Genomic DNA, 10,510 nt, shown 5'->3' on the forward strand with positions numbered 1-10,510 from the left:
GCTTTTTTATTTGTATTTTCAAAACCTAACTGTTTTGGAATAAATGCCATACTGCTTGAGCCCTACATTGAAAATGCTCAACATATTACGAAATAAGTGACGATTTCTTTTTCAGTAAAAAATAAATAACTCTACTCTTTACTAGGTTTCATATAATTTCATTACATTATATCTTCAAATTTTCAACAAAATTTGAGAGCTAAGAATCAGAGTGCAGAAAAGGAAAACGCTAGAACTCATTAAAAGCACATCGATTTGTAATAATTTAAAAGCACATAAATGCAATAAAAATTACTCTCACCAAATAAATAGTAAATCTATAAAACACACTTAGTATAGTTCCTTCCTCATGTCACGTTCTGAACTTCTAATAAATTGTCTTACTGCTCAGTCAATGAAACATCTTAAAGAGCTGAGGAATTTTTCTTACATGGGTCTTCTCTGCATTAGCTCTTTATACTCCTAAAAAAGGGAGCTAATGAGCTTCCTTCACGAATCTTTATTTCATAGCATAATGGTCATAATAAAAGCATAAAGGTGTCTAAAATGGTAAGCAAAACAGTCCAACAGCTTGTAGCTTTTTTTACACACCCAGTTTATAAAATGTGTTACCATAATCTTCATTTAGACATATAAGATTTGCGTTAAAGCTTGTTGTTAAGAGCATAAGATTGTTGCTGAACTTATTATTATTATTATTATTATTATTATTATCACCATCATCATCATCATTATCAGTCATAGTAGTAGTAGTATTTTACAAATTTATGTATTGTTGCTATTAAGCTAATTTTTCTTTCAGAGATTTGACATGATGGATTGGATTACAACCAAGCAGTTGAACAAACTAAGACTTTTCTCACTGGGAACTTCACTTATGTTTCTCCAAAAATTCTACGATAAAAAACAATTGTGTGATTCATTAACAATACTTAATCATTGATGAAAAAACCGTTAACAGCAAACTAATTAATTTGAATAATTTTGCGAGTCGGTTGTCTCCGCATTCATTTCAAACACATTAAGAAATTGATTATCGAAGTCCAACAGAATTGATTATGATAATTAATTACATATATCTAGTTAATTGTACAATGGGATCTGACGTTTATAAGATCTCAGTTGATTAATATAACTAGTCACTTAACGCGAAAGTTAATAACCGTATGATAGCACATTGCCCAAACTGCGCAAGAAAAGCCATGCTTATTTGACGAAGATTCTAGAATGATATATTTGCACGCATTTTAGCTATTAAAAGGTATAATGACATTTATTTCTGTGAATAATAATTGAATAGATTGCGTAAAGAAAGCCGATGTTTCTCACGACTCAATCAATAAAATTTTAATGCAAACGGGAAGTAAAAGTTATTAGAAGAAAAATTTAACGATCTGTCAATTAATGCAGCTGTTCCGTTTCCAGTTCGCGAAATGACAGAAGTCATTTGTAAATTAATTACTTTGATAATATTTTTGGTATCCTACTTTTTACATAATTGGAGAAGAAGAAAAAAAAAAAAAAAAAGGCAAGGGAAACGAATTTAAAAGCATCGTACCAAAGATTTTTATTTATTCATTTGCACTTGCTTATGCTGCAGAGTTCTATAGGAGAAACTCTAACAGTTATTTTAAGCTATTAATCTTACTTAATGGTGCTCGAACTTACGGCTGGGGTTGCCCTAAAGCAAGGATTCCCGAACATTTTTTTTTTTTTTTTTTTTTTTCCCGTGACCCGGTTGTTTTAACACTTTTCCTTCGTGACCCAGTGAAAGTGTTTAGCGCTTATTGGTACATTAAACAAATTTTAAACAAAAATACATACAAAAATGTGAAACAAAAATTTTTAATAGGAAATTTCATGCGGTTTCTCGTAAACTAGAGCTTTTAGGTCTTTAGAAAAAGATGACGACTTTATTCTTAAATTTGGACCGATATCTAATCGGTTTCTGTATTTATTTTTTAGAAAAACAAGTGTCGAGAAAGCTGTTTCTTTTTTTAATTTGTAACAAAATTCATTATAAACTTAATTACCTTTTGTGCAAAAAGTACATGCTCTTAGTGAAAGGATAGCCAAAATCTATCAACGGTATCTTGTGGAAGCTGTGGTGGTGGTGGTGGTGTATTTAATTATGGCAAAGCACACTAGGGCTATCTGCCTAAGGGGAGGGATGCCTTTCGTGGAGGACTTTCTAAGGGAAACTGGCTCGTATACACGCTACACATGGGGAAAACCACGAAAACGCCCATGCAGCCAGCCCGTTCGCGGAATTCAAACCTCGGACCGAACTACCAGTGTTCAGCGACTTTACCGCTCGGCCGCTGGTGGGCTTTGTAGAAGCTGTCTTTAAGCGCTGTATTAACAAGGCAGTTCAATTACGGATTTGGTATCGGAATCAAATAATTCCGTCTCAGATTTTGTGTTAGTTGTGTAAAGGTTTCTTATTTATGCTTTGCTGCTATGAACTAGAGGAAAATATTCAAATTTATCTTCAATCCTATCAGAAGTTCTTTGATAGCACTTAAAATTTCATCAGGCATTAAAGTAATATCGAATTATTTTCTCGTTGAGTTAGGTTCACAAAAGTATTACAATTTTCCTGCTTCCACCCGAAGGGTCTATAAACTGAGCTTTTTCACTGCAGCTTGAATTTTTAATTTTGAGATATATTTTATACCGCTGCCCCTGTAGAGCATTTTATTCCCTACGCAGCTTTCAATTGTTAATTTTTCCTTTTTAAATCTATTTTTGCGTACTTTTGATATGTGTCTAAAGAAATAGGTGCTTGGTTGTAGTTATGTAAACCTGAAGTCAAAAAGTTCTAAAATTCTCTAGAAATTTAAAATTTTAGAAATATTTTTGTTTTGTTTTGTTTTTAAGTACTTTGATGATGCCACCCAGTTGAACATACTTATGTAAAATATGTGTAAAAAGCTTTTGAAAATGATTTAAAGTCAGTGGTATTATTTTATTAGAAAGGTTAGCGAATATAACACTGCATGAGTAAACCGTATAATGCTCTAACTGAACTAGTATAATATTACAAGGAACTTAGTTGAAAAATAGAAAGTTAAAAAATGAAACATTAATTATATTTTAATTATTATATTTTATGCTTTTGATAGCAAATAAAAAGAGCATGCTTCCTGCTATGATACCAAGAACCCCCTCCTTCCGCACATCGGGCACCATAAGGATCCCTTTTAAATTTTTTGTAAATATAGGTTGTGTTATATCTTTTTGTTCAGGAAGAAAGCCGTTAAATCAAAAACCATCCATATCAAAATGCCGTAAAGTTGCACATTTATAGATTTCCAGTTGTATTTGTGTTAAATTTTCCAACTATTTTAAAGGATATTTTCACTCATCGTTTAATATTATCATTCGGTTAATGTCATCAAAATATCCATGGACAAACGTGATCACATTAAGCGGCGCCAAAGCAAGTCTAAAATAAGAACTTAAGCTTTAAACTAACGTGCTTTTATTTACCCTTTACTTTTTGACAGACTGTGAAAACAATCCAAGTTATAAACCAAAATCCTCTGCTCTCTGCATTGTAGAATAACATTAAAAAGGTGAAATTAAAAGTTACTTGTACTATTAACAAAAGCTTTCTTTCTTATTAGAAAACCAGCAAGTCAAAAGTTCTGTCTCGTAAGAGTCTCACCAAATTTTACCAAGAAACTTTACTAGTAGGAAACTCGAGTATTGAATATTCAATACTCAGTATTTAATTTTAAAGCATGTCTACTAGTTTCAGTACGCGGATGGCTCAAAATATAGCGGAGGTATTTACAGGTGGCTATATCTACCAGCTTATACTTCTAATTCTTTTTCTTACCATTTAAATATTACCCCTTAATTTGCGTCTTCTGGAAAGGGTTGAACAGAAGCTAGGTAATGAACAGAATACGCAAGCGAAACTGGTTAGTTAACTAAAAATCTTATAATATCACTTACCGCGTATTCTTTTTCTGAAGATATTCAGATTTTTCACTTGAGTCCATGGTTTGTTTCTAATTACTTTCGTTTGATAATTAAGTCTACGTTCATTTGTTGCTCGGTTTTATTTCAACTGTCTATGTAATTTATTAGTTAATTTAATCAAATTTATATATCTTAATTGATGATCAGCAACTGATTTCCCAAATTCGATACAATTTCCCAAATTCGGGTTTTTACATTTATGAGCGTATTTCGTGTTAGTGTAGTAACAAAACTCTATGGGCTGAAGTGTTTTCTTCCTGTACCATTTTCTCTATTTATTACTTATAATCGCAAAGGGGTTTTAAAGAAAAACATTTTGAGCATTTTTCGACTCCCAGTCACTACACAAAAATACTACTTTCTGTTAAAATCCATAAATTATCCTCAGCTGATCCTTCATTTGCTACTGTGTTTTATAACGTTTTTCAATTTTTTTTTTATATTCATGAAGCTGAAATTTATACTTTCCAGCTTTTGTATCTTGGCTCCAGAATTGGCTTTTTTGTAATGATCACGTTATTTGGGACCATACCTGCAATACATGAGCTCTGACTGGGATTCGAATCCATAACCTTCCTTGTCTGGAAATAGATGTTCTTAAAATCTGCCCAAGTAGCACACGGCGTTGCAAACTGGTCCGAGAGGTTGCAAAGTGGTCGTGGTAACTTTTACGGTGTCTTTACAACGTTGCGAAGACGCAAAATATTTGCCGTTGCATCTTGGCAATTTGTCGACGTCGCTGAAACGTCATGATATGACCGCTTTTAGACGCGGTCGTTTTACTTTAGAACGAAAAAAGACTAAATCTGCCCTTTCAAAAATCTGAATTCCGCATAAATTTACTTTGCAATGTTTCATTACTTTATTTCATCTAAATATATTAATCTAAGGTAGATTCATCTAATGAAATGTAAATTTAATATAAATACTTTTGATTTATTAAATTTAATTAGTACTAAAAATAAGTGCTAAATAATTGTTTAAAATTGTGTTAAAATAATTAATACTTAAAATATTTTTTATAGATAACATTAAAAAGCTTACTTTTTATGTGCTTGTGATAACACAGAAATTCATAATAAATAGAAACAAAAAGTTTCATCGTGTGCTATTTAACGAAGAGCTTACTTTAACGTATTTAGCTTACCATCGTATACTATATTATATAATTTAAATTATTTCTGTACAGTAACAAATGGAAAGTTATTGTTTATAAAAAGTGCATGAAATAATCTTTGTAATCTACCACTATTCTAAAATGTAGAAACTAAAAATAAGTAAATATATTAACATATGATTGAAAGAAATGGTGTTAAGAACCATAAGCATTACTAGTAAATACTGCAATCCATAATTATTGCACTTTTAATTGCTTAATATTTAAAAAACACAAATATTTTTTTATTAATTGGAAATTTTAGTTTTGTTACCTTCCGTCTGCTATTTATGCTTTCAAACACTACTAGTTCATGCTTTTTCTTAAATAGTGCTGTCATGTATGTTGTTTGTTAGGTTATTATTTCATTTTAGATATGAATATGGGAAGTTATTAGATTTAGGTATATTTTTGTATGAAATATTTTTAATCACATTTATTAACTGCTTTATACTGTCTTTCATTTGCATATCTCGGAGATATAGAAGTTAATGGTTATATTTTTTAGTATGAAACGTGAATAAATTTATACTTGAGTTCAGGTAAAATACTGATTATGTTACCTTAAAAACCGCTTCCTAATTTATCATGACACGGGCAATTTTCAATGTCTCTGAGATTTAACAGAAATAAATGTGATAATGTTGTTATCGGAAATGCTCTTTTTTTTTTTTTTTTTATCCACACATATATCTTTACTTTTATTTATGTCTAATCGAGTTTTATTTACTTGAAACCTACTACTAATGTTATATATTTATAATAACCACTTTCATAATTACTCTCACTTAAGGAAAAAAAAAAATGATAAAATCTTAAATAATCGTAACTTAGAATTTAAGTTATTTAAAAATATAGTTTAAAATACTGAAAATAATTAAGACTGTTATTAATTATATATATTTAGTCTAAAGAGATGGTGTTGGTGTATTGAGAATACGGCAAAGCACACTAGGGCTATCTGCCTAAGGGGAGGGATGCCTTTCGTGGAGGACTTTCTAAGGGAAACTGGCTCGTATACACGTTACACATGGGGAAAACCACGAAAACGCCCATGCAGCCAGCCCGTTCGCGGAATTCGAACCTCGGACCGAACTACCAGTGTTTAGCGATTTTACCGCTCGAACGCTGGTGGGCTAGTTTAAAGAGAAATTTAAAAACTATAGTTTAAAGTACTGAAAATAATTAAGGCTATTATTAATTATGCATATTTAGTCTAAAGAGAAAAAATTGTATTATCTTCTGGTTTTCAGGAAATGATAAAATATTTAAACTTTAGAAAAATACTAGGAATATAAAATTTAAAAAAAGAAGAAAATATATTAATTATTAAGCTTATTTTTCTGCATAAATCAAAATATGTAACACAAGGACATAATAACGACATTTTCACAGCAGCTGCAAAAAGGTGGAATTTTGCGAACATTTAGGCGTCGTAAAGAAAGACGTCGTGATACGATGCTTTCACAACCAAAATATCATCTGCGAAACACGCAATAACGACGTCTATGCGACAAAAACCTCATTTGCAACGGTTGCAAAACAGTGGATGTTAACGGACATCTGGGCGCCTTAAAGACGACATACTGCAACGTTTTTGCAACGACGTCCGGAGACGAGTTTGCAACGTCGTTACGACTTTGCTGTGCTACTTGGGTGAGCTATCTTCTAATAATCTTCTTGAAAAGATCCAAACTGAATGATTATACTTTAGAGTTTTGACTTCTTAGGGAACATAAACTTGTTCCAGAACTCTGAAAGACAATCTGTGAATTGTCACTGTGTTGTAGGTACCACAGAAACAGGGAAAGAGTGTATAAGGACCTTTTATTAACTCAAATAAAGTTTGGTAGTCGGCACCATCTCGTGCTTACAGAAGCCAATAATTATGAAATAATTACTGGTAATCAACAATAATAAAAATAAGCTAGCCTAATGGATTCACAATTTAATTAAAACGCCAGCTGGTTCGACTTAAGGTCGGCGTAAACAAGCTTAATGGCGAGAATAAATCAACGCTACATAATACTGTCCGCAAAAGAATCAAATTTAGCCTTTCTTTAAATAGTTCCCTCTCTCTACCTAATTTGAATATCACACGAGCTAGAAATTTGCTTCCGGCAGGGAAATAGAAATGAAATCGATAGGATAGAAAATTAAAATGAAATAACTAGGTAAGGAACTTAAATGATAATTCTACAATACTTAAATTGCGTTTGGATTTGATTTGACTGGTTGATTTAATTTTGGTCTACCTGGATAGGCTTCCGTAATACAATAATATATTAAAACTCTTAGTTCAATAAGAAATCTTTTAAAGTTAGTATTTTTTGGTATAAGGCTAGAAAAGTACACCAAAACTTCTGAAAAATCTGAAATATGTTGCAGGGTTTCATGTTAATTAACCAGTAATTTTGATTTGAACATTGACTTAACTTCTTCGCTCCGTAGTTTTCAGCAAAATGAAAATTAGTTGTTGAGTACTTAAACCTAGAGTTCGAATATTTTAGCGTTACAGCTTCTGTCAGCGCCAACGTTTTAATACGAGCCGCTAATTTCATGAGCCAGTTTAAGTAACATTTTGTTTGTACTACTTAACTGTATAATAAAACCATGAATATATAACTTAATGCATACGTTTTGTGTGTAATTGTGAGACTAGGTTAACTTTATTTTAATTTCATCTTATATTATTTTAAATACCCGCAAGTAGCAAAGGTTCATCTGTAGCACAAGTAGCGCCTTCTGTCAACTTAAAGAGTTAAAAGATTATTTTAACCTTCTTAAGATTTTGTCATTGCTTCAGACTAAAGCCATAACTAATAGGGTACAAGGGAATTTAAGTTAAGAGACACAACAGAACCCTGCAATGTAAGCATACTTTTTTGAAGCAACTTTATACAATTTTAAAGCATTAAGAGAAGGCTTTATTAACTGATTTAAGCATTAAGCTGAATAAAGGAATTTGTTTAGACTTACATAGGTCTAAAGAATAACCTGGCTATGAGGAATAACTACAATTTTTGTGTTCTGATTATATATAGGATAGCTGCTAATAGGCTCTCGATTTAAAAATTACAAAAATTTGGTACTGATCTTAAAAATTAGCCCAAAGTTAAATTCTTTTAATTTAATGCGCCTTGATTTCAACTTATTTTAGAATAAAACTGCATTTTGTATTGTATTTTAATTTCTAACATTTACTTAAATTGTTTTTTAATTTTTTTGCCATTTTAAATAAAATCTGATGCATTTCTCACGCATGTTGAAAAGCAGATGATATTTCTTAAATACCTAATTTGTTGATCTTTAACTACCATGTAAGACTTTTCGCTTAAACTCTACCAGACACTACACACTTTATTTTAAGAGTGAAGAAGAACATTAAAAAAATGAACCAGGAAAGAATTCCTGTATTGTGCCAAGATTCTGCCGTCAGAAGATAGCAAGAGTCATTTGTTACAATGTTTAACATCAATGTCTCTTTGAAAAATAAACACGTAAATGAAGATGACGCAGAAGTTTACGTCATCTTAAATCTAATTAGTCCTGCCATCTTACCTGGCAGCTCAAATTACATTTCACAATTCATTCAGAGCCAGAAGAAGGGAATTCTTTTCCTCCCTGTTCCTTACAAACTTAGAGTGAAAAGACAACTGCTCTTTATGTAACGATTCATTAAACTAGCCTCTTATTTCTCTTGCCTCGTAATTAAAATTAATTTATTGCTTAATTGTTTCTATCAACGAAAAATCTAACTGCTGGGAAAACCAAGCGAACATTTTCATTTAGATATTTTGATGTATGTATAGTGCATACATTGGTTTAAAGTAATTTTATATGCTTTGAGATAATTTAACAAATTTCGAAACATCAGGTAGCAAAAGGATGAATTTAATTCAAAATGTGTGTGTGTGTGTGTGTGTGTGTGTATGATTATGGCAAAGCCTCGAGGGCTATCTGCCTAAGGGGAGGGATGCCTTCGTGGAGGACTTTCTAAGGGAAACTGGCTCGTATACACGTTACACATGGGGAAAACCATTAACTCAAAATGAATTTTTAAGATGATTTTAATTTTCTGATTCTGAGCGATTTTAAATTTTCTGATTTAACAAGTCGCTTGGAATGAAACTTTAGGGCGAATAAGAAATAAAATTTTGCTTATTTTCACTTAACATATTTTTTAAATGAATTTCATTGATACAGAATAAAATGCGAAGTCTTTGCAAATTTTAAAAAAGATATTATGACCGATTTAATTCTTTTTATTTCGTTTTCATTAACATTCAGCTTCAAAATTTTGTCCTGAAATCGTTATAAAAAGTGAGAATGTGAAGAAATGAGAGTGTAATATGTAATTATTTAACTGAAAATAAAAGCTCTTTGTGAGAATTCCAAGAACGCTCGGTATTTGCAGGAATATTGATTTTAAAAAGTAACTCAATTTAGCGCATACTCTAATTTTTTTTTTGGGGGGGGTCTAAACGTAAAAAGAAAAACAATAAATTTACCAATGGATTAAATAATCAGTAAAATTATGATCGCAAACGTAGGTTTTTATCATATTAAACAAATTAAGTAATATTTATGACATTTCCAAAGAAAAAGTTTCTTAACGATTTCAAATGATCCTATTTAACTCATCTGCTAGGAGTCTGAATAAGTTTTGTCGTCGCTTTATGATTTTTGACATTTATTAGCCAGTAATAATTATCATGCGTACTAAAAGAGCCAAACGTTTTCTTATAGCTAACCGAGATTTTGAGTGTTGTCCAGAGTATAATTTTCTGCTCATTTTAAATGCCGTTAATTTTCATTTGACTTTTGTGAATAAAAGTAACTGAGTCGAAATATTCAATCTGAAATAATATATCACATCCTTGAAGGAAGTTTGATCTTCTAAAAAGTTTAAGAATATTTTACGCCTGGTTACAGCAACTTTTATGTGTCATAAGAGTTACCCAAGGCGAATAATACTACTCAGAATGCTGACTTAAATTGATGATCTCTTCACTTGCTAATGAGGTCAGATTTTTTTTTCCCCTTTTCTCCATTCACTGAACTATTCTCCGAAGTTTTAGATGCATCTTAAGCGGCGTAAAGTGATCCTCACCAGTTAATGTCAGCAAAAACATTGATAACCATCTACAGAGGAAACTTCTCATCAGAAAAAAAGTCAGTTGCTTTGCTTACATCGTTACTTTTGGCAAGGAATACTTATATGTATTGCTTTGGTGTATAAGACAGATTAAAACGATAAGAATTGCCTGATAGATATGATACTTCTCTTGTCATTACTAAAAAATTAGCGGTTAAAAAGGGGTGTTTACTTCTTTTAAAGTAACACCGGTGCTATTTGAATTT

The sequence above is a fragment of the Stegodyphus dumicola genome, chromosome X1, assembly GCF_044657685.1.
Source record: "Stegodyphus dumicola isolate Sdum_Otavi_A_Nest chromosome X1, ASM4465768v1".
In the NCBI taxonomy this organism is placed as follows: domain Eukaryota; kingdom Metazoa; phylum Arthropoda; class Arachnida; order Araneae; family Eresidae; genus Stegodyphus; species Stegodyphus dumicola.